We start from the raw sequence: 12,836 nt of genomic DNA, 5'->3' as shown, positions 1-12,836 counted from the left end.
CCTAGCATGTGCCAATAAGATCTTATAGTCCACACTTACTATGAACACCTACTACCAGGCTCAGGACCTGATCCAAAGCCTACTGAAGTCAATGGGAGTGTTCACATTGATGTCAATGGCCTTTGGATCAGTTCCACTTCTGAAATCCCACTAGATGCTTATCTGCATCTTTATGCACTTAAATACTTTTGAAAATCTGGCATATCATGCTTACTATAAAACACATCATTTTTAATCAGGTCTTTTAAGCACTGAAATACACTGCAGCAATCAAAATATTTTGTGTTATTAAATCTGAGGAATTTTCTTAACAGGAAGAATTAAAAGCACAGATTTTTACCCTGCTTCTTGTTAGATATTCTTACCTCAGCAGGTTAACTAACTGTCAAAACATCAGCAGAAAGGCTTTTGCAAACCTTTTCCCTGTCCCAGGAAAAATCTGTATTTGCTCTGGATATAGAGACCATGCTAACACTTGAAGTTCATCCCACTGCATTTTGCAACAAAACTTGATCTGCCCCAGGCTTTTACTAGACTTCATAATTAAGTAGAAAGCTACAGCGTCGGTATTACAAGAGCATCCACTCTGTGGAAACAATCTGCTGTTCTCTGATCCATTCTGACATGCTGTGGTTTGTTTCAAAATCATAATTGGCACTGTATTAAACAAACATGAGCTTGTAAAAGCTACCAACATTGTGCTTTGATTCACTGAGAAATGATCCATCTTGTACACCAAGGATGACCAACACTGAAATTGGGTTGGAAGCAAGCTTTGACACACGGATCGAAAATTGCCTGAAGGATCAATTATTTCATATAGCAGACTGGAGAGCAAGAATGATCCTGGTCCAAAGGATAAGGAAGTGGACTGGGACTCAGAAGAGGTGGGTTTTATTCCAGGCTCTGCCAGGGAACTGCTCTGTGACCTTGGGCAAATCACTTCACCTCTCTGTTTCCTCACCTATCCTTGTCTTCTCCATTTTAATTGTAAGCTTTTCCAGGCAGAGACTGTACAGTGTCTAGTGCAATGGGGCTTTGATCTCATGTGGAATGTCTATGTGCGACTGTAACAGAAACAAGCATACGCAGTAAAAAGTGTAAGGTGCTCAGACACTAGCATGATGAACATGTTATCAAGAAGATATCTGCCCAGACAGAGATGAGGTACTGAGGTATCACGGGCTAATGTCTCTAATGGCATGCTCCAGAAATTGTTATTGAGTCCTGTTTTTTTTAACATTTATTCATGATTTGAGGAAAAAAGTGGATCATCAGACCATAAATGAAATCCACAAAGGATAGGGGTCTTAAAAATAAATGAGAACAGAACAATACATACTAGCTAAAAAAAAAGGCTGGACATTAGGGGAGCAAAATAAGCTTCAAACTTGAAAAATGCAAGCTGGGGAAAACTCATCTGAAAAAAAGAGATATTTAGCTGGTTTTCTTTGCTTAAATTTTAATAGGGGTTGGTCTTATGTTTTTATTTTACCGTAATTATTCCCTTAATATGTTGTTCAGCTCCCTGAGTACCTTGACAGCATTTGGAAGGAAATTAACAGGAGGAAGAAACTCAGAAAGTAATAATACCAAAGGACATCTAATGGGGACAGTGGACAGCAAATTAGATGCAGACTTAAAATATGATGTGGCAGGTAGGGGGAAAACCAGTGTGGCTTTGAGCTACATATTCCAAAGCATCATTTCATAGACCTAGGTTTTTCTACTCTATGTCCCTGATCCTGCTAAGTACTTTAGCGCATGTCTGACTTTAAGCACCAGAGTAGCCCCATTGATGAATCACATGCTTAAAGTTAAGCATACACTTAAATACTTTGCTGGATCAGGCCTACATGGTCTTGTGTGATTATACCTAGAATACTGAGCTGCACATTAGAGCTCTCTTTTCACATTAGTTTTAAACTGGTGTAAGTGAGATCAGAATCAAGTCCAGCATGTACAGCCCAGTGAATGATGCCCATGCACTCACGTTCTGCTGTGGGAGACAGAGAAACATAGCAGTCAGAACCAACTGTGATCCTAAGCAGATCTGTCACAAAGCTGATAAAGCTTTTAGCTGGGGCTGCTGTGCCACCTGCTGCTGTTCTCATCCCAGTTCCTGTTCCAAAGGAGGGCAAAAATCAAACAGACATGTAGATACCAGGTTTGAAAGCAGACTCTCTACACTAGCCTGAGGTCTTTGAGCTTGTTCTGGAGTTCTGACATCAGGGTAAACAGACAAGCAAATGACTCACTATAGTTGTTAACACTCATTGTAGTAGTCAGACCTGGGTTATTTGGGTATTGAGATATCTGCAAAATGCTGGAAGACAGAATGTATCTCATTAGAATATGTAAATGACTTACTAGGTAATAAGACGGCTAGGAAAACTTTATAACCACAACATTTTCAGTCAAGAAAAAAGTGGACAACATAAGATTTGTCATTCTGGAAAAGTCCAATGGTCTAGCTAGTCCAATATCCTGCCTAGGACAATGACCAAACTAAAGAGGCTCATTCATATAAAAATGTATGCTTTTTTTTGTGTGTTACGAACCTGTTTACCACAATTATATCTGGTGGCAGAGAGTTCCACAGATGAAAAGTTACACAAAAAGTATTTCCTTGTATCCCGTGTCAGTTTTGCCTTTACATTCTGGAATAGGGTGAGTGGCAGAGTTGGGCAATCTCTTTGTAGAAAACAATTTATTTGAGGCCTGATCCAAATACCACTGAAGTTAATTGAACAGCTCTATTTAACTTCAGTGGACATTGAATAGCTAATGGTGAATTTAGTTTCATATTCTTCCTATGCCAGCAAACTGGAGCATGACTGTTAGGAATGTCCACCATTTGGTGGTGTTTATTATTTTTACAAGCTATTCATGAAAGAGTTTTTATTTAGAAAAAAAAACCCTATAAGAGCATTTCCATTTCTAGATACAAGCACCTATGAGTATTTATTTTCACTATTGTTCACAATGGTTTTGCTTTTTGCAAATGTTCTTGCACTAAATATTCACGAACAAAAAGAGTCACCAGCAAATGGAATCAGTGGTCTTTTTATATATATTAATTATAGTAAATACTGTAACTAGCTACTCTACTTTTATCCCTCCCACATAGAACTTGTCTACATAGTGGGGTAATGAACAGTACAGGAGGGTGATTTCTAAATCGCACTAACATGTTGCACATTAATTGGTCTACGTAGAGCTTGTTGGTGTGCTTTAATGTAGTACAAAGGGTAGTATATTAAACCGCATTAGGGAACCTTTAGTGAGCACCCGAAGGGTCTAAACCAGGGGTTCTCAAACTGGGGATCGGGGCCCCTCAGGGGGTGGCGAGACTATTACATGAGGGGTCATGAGTTGTCAGCCTCCACCGCAAAGCCAGCTTTGCCTTCAGCATTTGTAATGGTGTTAAATATATATAATGAAACTTTTTAATATATATGGGAGGGGGGGTCACACTCAGAGGCTTGCTATGTGAAAGGGGTCACCAGTACAAAAGTTTGAGAACCACTTGTCTAAACAGACCAATTAACATGCAACTCATTAGTAAGCCTTAGAAATCACATCTCCATGGTGTGCATTACCCCACTATGTAGACAAGTCCCTAGTGTTTTAATCACTTGTTGCATAGAAGAGCCCTTTACACTTCTACTCATTTTTGAGGCATGCCTCTGGAACTCTTTTATATCTGCTATGTCTTGTATGAGATTAACAGAGCATTGAAGGTTGGGACATACATTCCAGCTACTTATATTGTGACGTAGTATTTTCTGTGTTACTCAGCTCAAAAATGGGCAACATAAGGAATATTATAAAGTACAGGCCTAAATTTAATTTCATCTCCCATTGGGTTATCCAATTACCTAGGTGTGGTATGAATTTGAATGACTTAATTTTTTTCCAGAAAACTTTGCTACCTCATGATTCATCCCTGTTTCAGATCATAAATATAATGAAAAGTACAGATCCTAATATTTATCCCTACATTTATATTCCTATCTTTTACTCACTTTAAAAAAAAACCATGGTAGGTCTTTAATTTTTACCTGGTGGTTACCAGTTCTCTGAAGGATTCTGTCAAAAGCCTCTAGAAAGTCTAAATAAATCATTTGCTTATTATTTTAGTGCATTTAAAACGCTTCTCATCTAGCCATTAGTGTGTTAATTCCAATAAGGCAGAGAAGCACAATTTAGTTAAAGCTGGAATGGTTTGATCCTACCAACTTTTACTCACCAACATGCTTTATAATTAATAATCTTCCCAACTATATTTCCAGATACTGATTTGTAACTGCCTATATTGTTCACTGGTTTATAATGGCCAAGATGCCACTTGAGAGGCAGCGTGGTCTGGCGTCTAGGGTACCAGACTGGCACTCAGGGTCTCAGGAATGGACCTGAGTTCTGGTTTTCCTCTGCCACTTGCCTGCTGGGTGCCCTCGATACTTACCTCCTTTGTGAAGCATTTTGAGATCTAGAGAATGAAGAGCACTATATTAAAACTATGCATTATTATTACTGTCACCTCTTCTGAAGCTTGTTTCCTGAGATACTGAACTCCCTCAACTCCAGCCTACATCAGTGGGAGCTGAGGCAGCTCAGCACCTCATAGGATTAAGCTCTTAGAGATAGGTATAAAGTGGACCACACTCCTGGCCTCTTGCATAGTAGCTGTTTAAATATTACGGTATATATTTTTGTTAGCAGCTGAGATGCTTCATTCTTTATTTCCTTAAGAATGTTCAGATGAATAGAATCCAGTCTTGATGATTCAATGTAATTTAATTTCCAGAGTTATTTCATCACTTCTTTCAACTTGTAAAGAATAACCCTAAGGAAGGTACTTCCCCATCATGCTGTGTTCTGAAGACCAATGCAAAGAAATCATTCACCTTCTCTGTAATCTATTCTCTGATTTTCCCTCTGGCAGTCTACTGAATCCACTTCCTCTTCTGCAGGCTTCTGAATCTTGATGTACTTAAAATGTCTAATTATTGTCTTTATATCTTTTGCTACTTTTTCTGGTCCAAAGTTCCCTTTGCTCTCAGTGTTATATCTTACCTGTCAGAGTTTGTGTTCTGTTTTACCTTAGCATGGGCTGAATTTTACATTTTTAAAAACACTACTCTAGGGTGCCAAGTACATTTTCATACCTTGCTATTTATCTGTACTTTTCCCCCTACAGACAAAACACTGTCACACAATTTTTTTTGTTCTGTGCTATGCATAACTTCTGTGATACTAATGAGGTATTCTTAATTAGCTGTCACGCTAAGTTTATGGGGTTTAATTTTCTAGATTTTTCCTTTCAGATTATTGATGATAGCCTGAATTCTTTAAAAATCTCCTTTCCTTTCTGTCCGCTAATGTCATCGGCTCTGACACTGTGACAGCCTACAGTCAATCAGAAAATTTAATGGCAAGATTAGTCTACATTATTCTCTGCGTTAGCTCCTCCTCCTCTTGCTTGAATCATCTGAGCACTACCCCAACTCAGAACAAAAAAACCCCATAAAATAAATCAAAATAAAATACAGTTACTTCCTCTAAATGAATCCTCCATTCACAGCTGTTAATTGAAGGGAATTTCTTATCCAACTGAAGGAGCCACACAAAGCAACTGTGTTGTGCCAATGTGTATGTGTCTCCCCACTTTTGTCTGTTCAATTTGAAACACTTAGGGCCCGATTTTCATATACATTGAGCACCCACAATTCCAAATGAAGTCAATAGCAGTTGTAGGTACTCAGCCCTTCAACTAGAAACACCTAGGGCCTGGTTTTTTTTTGAACACACAAAAATGGAGGTATCCAAAAGTAGGTGCCCCTTGAGACAATGTTGGTCTAAATGATTTGCCCAACTTTGCATGCAGTCAGTGGCAGAACTAAATATAGAACCCAGATCTCTCAGGACCCATCTCCAACTCGAACCACTAGACACAGATCCTTCAGGGAGCCATTTTGGGGCAAGCAGAATTGTGTCCACACCAATGCCTTGAAACCATTCACATTGACAATATATCACCATTTGAGCCGTATCTAAAACAAAACATGAATTTCTAATCCCACATGAGACTTAAAACCAGCTGCAAACAAGATCTTACTCTTCAGAAACACAAATCTAAGTTGCAAGGATGTTGGCAAGTGTGGAGATTTTAAGGCTCATGTAACGCAGACTCCTGTGGTGAATGAATATAGGATGACCCACACTTTTAGAAAATGGCATTGTGTCTGCTTTACAAATCCCACAGCTATACTCCCTCCTTGCATCCTTATTCCTTCCTCAGGAAGGCATCACTAATCTATCAAATGAACTTTTACTTTAGAAGGCAGGGTCTGTTTATTTATGGGCAAGGTCTGTTTTCTGCTGTGGTTCTGTGTTTACACAGTGCCTGGCACAATGGGAGTCCTGGTCCATGACTGGTCCCCTATATGCTACTGCAATACAAACAACAACAACGTGAAAAGAGTTTAAATGCAATTACATTCTACGTGTCCTAAATGACAAACCATTTCCCCCTTTTCTGAAAGATGGAGGTTTTCTCCCTTTCGCTAGGTTTCGTCAATTAGAAATTGGACTTTGAAAGCAAAGCCCTCTTAAGTGAGCCCGTGGTACCAGGTGTACTGACCTTAATCAAGTCTCGTGCCTCTTTTTTTGTATTTATTCAGTCATCCCATATGCTGAAATCTGAACAGACTAAATGCAGCATTGTTAAAATTCCAACAAGGTTTGTGATTAATCCTTTTTTTTTTTAAATAATTGCATACCCAATTCCTGCTCTGAAAATCCAGTGGGTTCCAAAAAAAGTTAGAGTAATGAGGCAGATATACCATTTTGTGGGAAATTAATATAAAATTTATTTTAGCAGTGCTTTAAAAGCAAATTCTATTTAAAAATGTTACCACATAGCCCATCTGTGCCAACTACTTCATTTAAAAAACAAACAAAAACACTGTAGAGATATACATTTGAGAAAAACTGTATTAACAGCACAATTGCATTAATGTAGTGGGCCAAACCTGGCATCCTTATTCAGTGTTTACTCAGGAAAAGCTCCCGCTGATTAAAAATAGAAACTGAAAAAAGACCCAGGGTTTGACCCCTGAGAGTATGAAGCTACAACTTTGCCATTATCGAAAAGCAGTTTGGTCAAGTGGATAGATCTGGGTTCTACTCCAAGCTCTATTACTTATCTGCTGTGGGTGACCTCTCACTCTTTGTCTTCTCTATTGAAATTGCAAGCTCTGTGGGCTAGGGATTGTTTCTTACTAAGTATCTATACCATTTAGCATAATAAGGCCCTGATCTCGATTGGGGCCTACAGATAGTTCACTAATACAAATTTATAATACTTGTGATGTTAATCGTGAGGCCAAGTTTCCAAATTCATCCCTGGTGTAAAAACAATAATTTGACCCATGGTCTCTAAACAATAGTATTATAAATATTTCTTATCATTTAGTATGAAGGAGAGGTAAAGTACATTATGTGCTTGAACTTCTGCACATGATAAGTTACTTGTTTTAAAAAAAAAAATAGCCTTTGTGTGTTTTCTGGCAGCAGCCTGGATCTGTGATGCAAGTAGAGATGGCTCTGCACAGCCAAAACAGTTCTCTGTAATACAGATGGTTGTTGTGGGGAATACACTCTGAAGAATATGGTGCTTCTTCTGATCTCCTCCTTGGTATGCTTCCTAGTATTCTACCTGCACATACCATCCTAGCTTTAACATTGCCTCAGCATGAAAGATGAACACTGTTCATCTGCTCCCACTATGTGGAATCCCAGATCTGTAAAGAATGGCTGCCTCCTCTCCCCATTCTTCATGCAAAAAGGGGAGAGCTGTGCATATAAAAGTATCCCCCACATGCAGATTAAGTGGGCATGACCAGACCTTTAAGACCCTGTGGGGCAACATTTTACTTACTGTGGTGAACACTTATTCACTCAAGTAGTCTCTCTGACTTCAGTAGGCTTACTCAATTCAGTAAGTACTCATCAAGGAGAGTAAGGGTAGCACAACTGGTCACAGTGATTAAGGTGACACAATGTAATAAATGGTAATAGTACCTAAATCTTATGTAGCACTTTGCATCAGTAGATCTGAAAGCACTTCACCAAAGAGGTCTGCATTAGGGCTGTCAAGTGATTTAAAAAATTAATCACAATTAATCGCGTGATTCATCGCACTGTTAATAATAGAATACCATTTATTTAAATAGTTGGAGATATTTTCCACATTTTCAAATATATTGATTTTAATTACAACACAAAATACAATGTGTACAGTGGTCACTTTATATTTATTTTTATTACAAATATTTGCACTGTAAAAAACAAAATAAATAGTATTTTCTATTCACCCCATACAAGTACTGTTTTCTCTATCATGAGAGTTGAACTTACAAATGTAGAATTATGTACAAAAAATAACTGCATTCAAAAATAAAACAATGTAAAACTTTAGAGCCTACAAGTCCACTCAGTCCTACTACTTCTTCAGCCAATTGCTCAGACAAACAAGTTTGTTTACATTTGCAGGCGATAATGCTGCCCATTTCTTGTCTACAGTGTCACCTGAAAGTGAGAACAGGTGTTGGCATGGCACTGTCATAGCCAGTGTTGCAAGATATTTATGTGCCAGATGCACTAAAGATTCATATGCCCCTTCATGCTTCAACCACCGTTCCAGATGATACGAATCCATGCTGATGACGGGTTCTGCTCTATAATGATCCAAAGCAGTGCGGCCCGATGCATGTTTATTTTCATCATCTGAGTCAGATGCCACCAGCAGAAAGGTTGATCTTCTTTTTTGGTGGTTGGGTTCTGTAGTTTCTGCATCGAAGTGTTACTCTTTTAAGACTTCCGAAAGCATGCTCCATACCTCGTCCCTCTCAGAGTTTGGAAGGCACTTGAGATTCTTGGTTGAGTGCTGTAGCTATCTTTAGAAATCTCACATTGGTACCTTCTCTGTGTTCTGTCAAATCTACAGTGAAAGTGTTCTTAAAATGAACAACAAATGAAGAGCTCCCAATTCACCTTGAGCCAAGTGTGAGCCATTTGCTTCCCCCCCCAAAAGCAAGACAATTAAAACCTTGTCACCTGTAGAAAACTAGCGTGTTACCCCAGCCACAATAAAAAGGATGCCATGTAATTTACAAGATGCAAGGTTGCAGTATCACACCTCCTATAATTCTAGGGCAGAGATGCTACTGTTAAGGAGAGCCCACTGTTTCCTGAAAATATCTCTCCCCCTAATTCTGGCTAGGGAAACCCCAGATGAGATAGAAGCCACTGTAGCCACTGCACAAAATTACAATCATGGAGAAAAACATCCAAGACTGTTATAACATGAAATAAGTGGCAGAATGCATGTAAAACACAGTAGGAGACATACAATTCTCCCCCAAGGAGTTCAGCCACAAATGTAATTAATGCATTATTTTTTTAATGAGCACCATCAGCATGGAAGCATGTCCTCTGGAATGGTGGCCGAAGCATGAAGGGGCATATAAAAGTTTAGCATATCTGGCACGTAAATACCTTGCAATGCCGGCTACAAAAGTGCCATGCGAACGCCTGTTCTCACTTTCAGGGGACACTGGAAATAAGAAGTGGGCAGCATTATCTCCTGTAAATGTAAACAAACTTGTTTCTCTTGGTGATTGGCTGAACAAGAAGTAGAACTGAGTTTTATATTATTATGTTTCTGAGTGCAGTTATATAACCAAAATAAAAAATCTCCATTTGTAAGTTGCACTTACATGATAAAGAGATTCCATTATGGTACTTGTATGAGGTGAATTGAAAAATACTGTTTCTTTTGTTTATCATTTTTACTGTGCAAGTATTTGTAGTAAAAAATATAAAGTGAGCACTGTACACTTTGTATACTGTGTTGTAATTGAAATAAATATATTTTAAAATGTAGAAAAACATCCAAAATATTTAATAAATTTCAATTAGTATTCTATTGTTTAACACTGTGATTAATTTTTAATCACGATTAATATTTTTGAGTTAATCACCTGAGTTAACTGCAATTGAATCGACAGTCCTAGTCCATATTATTATCTCCATTTTATAGATCGGGACATTGAGGTGAACGGAGAGGTGAAGAGACTTGCCCTAGGTCACCCAGCAGGCAAATTTCAAAGAGAAAATTTTCAAAGAGAGAAAAATAAAACAGAGAACAAAACTGACAAATTCTTCAGAGACAGCTCTCAAAACATTTTCAGCCAGTTCAGAATGCTCCATACCAATAAAGTCTGAAGAGAGAAAAAAAGTGACAGGAGAAGAATGCTGTCCATGCTGGCAAAAAAACAGTGCTTAGTTAATACACCTGAAATGGTACAGCAAAGCCTAGTATACCATTGAAATCCAGAGGTATAGAAGCTATTGTAGAATTGTTTTCTAGCCCATCTAGACTTTCATTATTAGGATTTCTATTTCCACAGGTGAGACATTTAAAGGTCACTCACTATTGCAGTAAAAAAATCAGAAGTTTCTTTCCATCTGTACCTGAGGTTTGCATGCACTCTAAGTTACGCAGAAAGAAGCACTGATATAAACAAACTGATGCAAGCTCAGATTTTTAACACCAGTAGCTGTTTTTTTGGATTCTATGGCGCATCATCAGGAGAGATGTTAAAAAGTGGAGTTTCATTAGAGGTGCCTTCATTTTGTCATGCCCAACTTGAAGCACCTTACTCTGTCCCCATCAACTAGCAGCATAAAAGCTGTTCTCTAAGTACAACATAAAACTGAATTAAAATGAGAAGTCTGAAAGGGTCTAGAAGGCATCGGGAAAACGATTAGTAATCTGCAATGATGGCTCAAATGTCTTCTCCAACATTGTTTCCAGAAATAAGAGGAACTTAATATGAACATCCAAACTATTTAAGTCTTGTACAAAACTATCCTTCTAATACTAAAAGCTTAAATATGACTTTCAAAAACCTCTTCTTTCATGTGGTGTAGTGGATTTTCCTTCAAACAATCAGATATAATTTGCAGTTTATTAGTTTTCACACACAGCTTTTTAACATCTTTTTCCAAAGAAACTGATATAAGAACCACCAAGTTCTTTTTGGAGTCAAGTAGATCAAAAGAAGATTCTAAAGCTTGAACAGCTGTTAAGATTAAATATAATGATGTACCAAGGGATAAAGTGAACAGAGGCAATATGTGAGCAGCATGAAAAGCCTCCAAGTAAGCTGTGGCTAAAAGTGATTCTTAAAATAGTGAGGAAGCAAGGAAAGCCCTTCATTTAACCCCATAACTTTCAGGTCCTGTGGAATCAGGAACTATACGCTTTTCTACGCACTCGCCTTCCTTTCTCAACCACCTGTTAGAAGGCATTTTTATGGAGATGAACAGAGCACAAAGAAATCAAATGTTCTCTTTTAAACACAGCCCAATAGAATTAGGAATAGTTTTTAGAAAATCTAAAGATATTGATTATGCAAAGTGGGCCCTGGTATTGTTTAATAACAGGCAAACTATATATGTGGCAAATTTACCCTACATAAAATAACACCAAAAATATAAACACAGCTGAAAGAACAATTCATCTATTGCAACCATGAATAAAAAGTGTAAAGTCGCCTATAAATAGGGCTTAAGAAAAAAAACCCAAACCACATACTCCTGTTCAGCCACTGTCATTATGGGTAAGCTAAGAAATAAAAGTCCAAGCAGCAACAGTAGCTCTCCACCCTGATAAGGGGATTTTAAGGGTATGTCTACACTGCAATTATGGATAGCAGCTTGTCATAAACAGATAGTTAAGGGTTAATGTCTCTTTTACCTGTAAAGGGTTAACAAGCTCAGTGAACCTGGTTGACACCTGACCAAAGGACCAATCGGGGGACAAGATACTTTCAAATCTTGGTGGAGGGAAGTCTTTGTTTGTGCTGTTTGTTTTGTTCTCTCTTCTCTCTTGGAGCTAAGAGGGGCCAGACGTGTAACCAGATCTTTCTCCAATCCTTCTGAAACAGTCTCTCCTGTTCAAAATAGTAAGTACTAGATAGAAGGCGGAGTAGTCTTTATGTTTGTTTTCTTCATTTGCAAATGTGTATTTTGCTGGAAAGATATTTTAACTCTGTTTGCTGTAACTTGTACTTAGGCTAGGGGGGAAGGAGTCCCTCTAGTCTATGTAAAGCTGAAGACCCTGTAAACATTTTCCATCTTGGTTTTACAGAGATAATTTTTATTTTTTCCTTCTTTAATTAAAAGTTTTCTTTTTTAAGAACCTGCTTGATTTTTCCCCCTTGTTTAACACCCAAGGAGATTGGGTCTGAACTCACCAGGGGATTGGTCGGGGAAAAGGAGGTGGGGGGAAGGTTAATTCCTCTCTGTTTTAGGATCCAAGAAGTTTGGATCAGTGTATCTCTCAGGGAAAGCCAGGGAGGGGGAAGGAGGGGAAATGGTTTATTTCCCTTTGTTTTAAGACCCAAGGGAAGATTTTGGGGAGACAGAGAGTGTACCAAACACTGGAATTTCTGGTTGGTGGCAGCGCTATCAGATCTAAGCTAGGAATTAAGCTTAGACGGGTACATGCAGGTCCCCACTTTCTGGATGCTAAAGTTCAAAGTGGGAATAATACTTTGACACAGCTCATGTAGCTATACATGATCTAGCTTTAATTTAGCCAACTTGGGTCCCAGAGCAATGAAGCCACAGCAGTGTGTGCTTCAGCACAGGCTAGCCCCGTGAGTGACTATCCAGGGTTCGAAGTGGGCTTGTACAGCCTGCACTGAAGCATGCACTGCTGCAGTTCTCTGCTTCAGGACCTGAGCTAACTAGATGAAAGC

The 12,836-nt window shown here is 38.5% G+C and overlaps 1 protein-coding gene across 4 annotated transcripts in view; it reads right to left on the bottom strand.

The window, feature by feature from the left end:
* Positions 1-12,836, bottom strand: part of TSPAN11 (tetraspanin 11) — a 180,738-nt gene that overhangs the window by 135,102 nt on the left and 32,800 nt on the right. Inside the window, exon 1 of one of the 4 annotated variants that reach the window (XM_050966536.1) lies at positions 11,831-11,867. The exons of the other annotated variants lie outside the window; for them this stretch is intronic. The gene's annotated coding sequence lies outside the window, so the exon portion shown is untranslated. Of the gene's footprint in view, positions 1-11,830; positions 11,868-12,836 lie in introns of those variants that run through there. 4 annotated transcript variants of the gene reach the window in all.

The sequence above is a fragment of the Gopherus flavomarginatus genome, chromosome 1, assembly GCF_025201925.1.
Source record: "Gopherus flavomarginatus isolate rGopFla2 chromosome 1, rGopFla2.mat.asm, whole genome shotgun sequence".
Taxonomy (NCBI): Eukaryota; Metazoa; Chordata; order Testudines; family Testudinidae; genus Gopherus; species Gopherus flavomarginatus.
Note: the sequence above shows the minus strand (reverse complement) of the source record. Positions and strands in the feature narration are given on the sequence as shown.